General features: G+C 33.6%; 1 long non-coding RNA gene across 1 annotated transcript in view; it reads right to left on the bottom strand.

Moving 5' to 3' along the window:
• The window catches only part of LOC106733736 (uncharacterized), a 4,600-nt gene extending 3,288 nt beyond the window's left edge, over positions 1–1,312 (bottom strand). The window contains exon 1 of the long non-coding RNA XR_001369654.1: positions 1,237–1,312. This is a non-coding gene — a long non-coding RNA (uncharacterized LOC106733736). The remainder of the gene's footprint in view (positions 1–1,236) is intronic.
• Positions 1,313–3,232: the final 1,920 nt, after the last annotated feature.

Below are 3,232 nucleotides of genomic sequence, written 5' to 3'. Positions count from 1 at the left end.
TCTAAATAACTATTGGGGAGTTAGAACCGATATTTTAGAAAATCTCTGGATATTATAGCTAGTCACAATGATATTGTCAAAGGTACTGTAAAACAGAGACTCAAGAGGACCCAATTTTATTCAATATAGGGGACAGCAGGTGATAGGGAGGTTAAGACTGAATTGGCCCAAGGCAGAGTATGCAGGTCAAGTCCCTGCCCTGGCTCCTTGAAAAACATGTTGCAAACGTGTTTGTGCATGCCAACAACCCTGAGAAGAGTATGTAGATGATGAAACTGTGGCATGGACATCACCCCCAAAGGATATTTTCTTACATCTACCCCTCACATTCCATTCTCTCTGGAGAGTACACATCTTGTAAAGGGGAAAAATCAAACTAAATAAAGTTCCTTTTTTTCCTTTTCAGTTCATTTATTATCATCATGGTTATTTGATTCTAATTTGATGAGAGAGAGAAGAGAGAAAGAGAGAAAATGAGAGAGAGAGAAAGAGAAAACTGCCATGTCCAGGATTTGAACCAAGTTGGCCATATGTTGGTTCATTGCCTTTTAACCACCACGCAACATGCTGGCTCATAAACTTAAAAAAACAATACTATTCAGCTTGGTTTGTGTGTGTATTGTGTAAGTTTATAATGCCATATTTGAAAAATCTATGTATGAAAATTTAACTTTATGTCATCCTTTACATGTTGAAATACATTGTAATATTTCATTTCTGAACCAATTTTAAATGACAGGCCTCTCATCATAAAAGTTTATATGAGTGCAAATTTTAAGAAAAATTATGAATATTTTACTGTAAAAATATAAAAGAATAATGTATCATGACTTCTAATACTAATACCTTAAAACAAATTTAAATATAACAAACAAATCTATAGGATCATTTCCAACAGCATACAAAAATAACCTAGAATCATCTGTTTTAAGATTGAAAAAAGAAAACATCCTGCAATCCCACGTTCTTCATTTATTGCCTAGTTCTCCCTTATCTTTACTATTAAAGATTCTCAGAGGAGATTTCTACACTTACCTGATTATCAGGCTTTCCTAGAAACTACTGAAACTCCTCATTATCAAGGACACTTGTTCTCATTTGTGTCAACTTTTCCATAGAATCGACAGTTGAGAGTTCTTGTTTCACCCGATGACTACACTATTCTGCTGTGTTTCGAGAAAAAGTAACCAGTGCTAATTTTTGTCACAGGAAAATGAAAAAGTTGTAGCTGTTTACCTGACTCCTTCCAGATTTATTTTATGAGAACTGTTGACAACATTCACACCTGGTCGACCATCAGAAGGTGAATCAATCTTCAATGCTCGTTTAAATCTGCATTTCATCGAGGCCCATTTCTCATTTTTATTCTTTGTGTCCTTCACACGTGAGTAGAATTGCTACTTGCAAAGAAATCCATTAAAACAGCATTTGGTTTCAAATAATTATACAGAAAATAAAAACAGAACATATCAAAAACATCTAGTTCTTAAAAAGAAATTCGACCCTCTCTCATCATAATTTATTTACTCATTTAAATATGATTCTGATATGTCAACTACATCCAAGAAAGTGTATGCTCTCACCTTGAAAATGAGGATAAATAGCACAAGTTGACACATGAGCTAATGTATGAAAAGTTGTACCTAAGCACAAAGAAGTCTTTATATTAAAGAGGTAAATATAGAAGAAGAGCTCTTAAGCCAAAAAGCTGGAATATCCTTTCTACTTAGCAAACAAAGTGTGAGCACAAAGTTTAGACACAGAGAGTGCAGGTGTTTTTATAAGAACTTGAAAGTAAAGTATAAAAGGCAAAAAGCTAGTACTGGAGATGAACTGTCTCTGTCTGTCTGGCAAGCACATGTGACCTATAGCAAAAACCTCTCCAAAAAAAAGGAAAAAAAAAAAAGACTGAGGTTCTCACCCCCTTCCAGGAATGGCTGTTAAGTCTTGTTATGAGATTAGTGCTATGCCTGTTGGTATTATTTACACATGTAACAATATTTAATTTTAATTACTTTCTAACATACTGTAAAGGATGTATACCATGATAGAAATAACTATGGAAAAAAAGTGTTTGGGGGACATTATTGTCAAAATACCCAGCCGTCACTTTATATAGTTTAATATCCAGAGTCTGGTAGTTACAATTTTGTTTAAAAATAAAGTTGATGGAGACCCGCAAATGGTGAATGAGTACGTCGCGGGACTCCTATGCAGTTGACTGTCTTTCAAGTCCCAGACCTGGCAGCTTAAAAATAAATAAATAAATAAATAAATAAATAATTTGGAAATGTTTATTTATATTTAGCGTAGAACCTAATTCTAATATGAATAAAAAATTATCATTACTTTTTTATGCCATAAACAGCATACGTAAGAGCTTCATATTTCCTTTAAGGAAATTTTTACTATTGGGCATGCATGCTAGACAAAGTGAGACAGAGACAGAAAGTGAGAAATAAGCCCCCAAGTGGGTTGGCCAGTGCACAATCTATTTTCCTCCATGCTTATCTCAGTATTTTGGGCACACATGCTCAAGCATTTGGGGTGAATATAAAGTGGCTGTTTTCGGACTTGAATGTCAGTTGGCTATGTGCAAGTCCAAAACTGAAACCATTATAACACCTGCAGGTGCTGAGAACAACACTATTGAATGCCTACATAAATTTAAAATGAAGATTGAAATTCCCCACTAGAGATTATTACATTAGGAGTTGAGTATAGGCTCAAAAAGCACCAAAAACAAAAAAGAAAACTAACAATGATCTATGAAATACAAATTATGTAAATAACTTAAGACTAAACATTAAAAAAAGAAATTATCCAGACAGAAATAATTATACAATTCCGTTTTACCTAAAAATATAAACTGCAAACTATAATTCTACAATTTAAGAGTACAAAACAGCTTTTGACTTCAAGCATATTAGAGGGAAGGCAACATTATTATTATTATCATTATTAATATTATTTTGCCTTTGAATAAGCTATTGGGTGTTGGTACTTGGAAGAAGAGCCAGGAGGTGGTGTGGCGATTAAGGTGCTGGATTCCCATATGGTCAACAATGGTTCAAGTCCTAGACCTGGTGGCTTTCTTTCTCACTTTCTCTCTCTCTCTCTCTCTCTCTCTTTCAGGTCAAACTAACAAGTAATCATAAATAAATAAAATAATATTTTTTTAAAAATCACAACTCTTTTCCGTCTAAATTAATTTCCTAATTTAAAAACAATT

Source organism: Tupaia chinensis, unplaced genomic scaffold (genome assembly GCF_000334495.1).
Source record: "Tupaia chinensis unplaced genomic scaffold, TupChi_1.0 Scaffold144671_1, whole genome shotgun sequence".
Classification (NCBI taxonomy): domain Eukaryota; kingdom Metazoa; phylum Chordata; class Mammalia; order Scandentia; family Tupaiidae; genus Tupaia; species Tupaia belangeri.
Note: the sequence above shows the minus strand (reverse complement) of the source record. Positions and strands in the feature narration are given on the sequence as shown.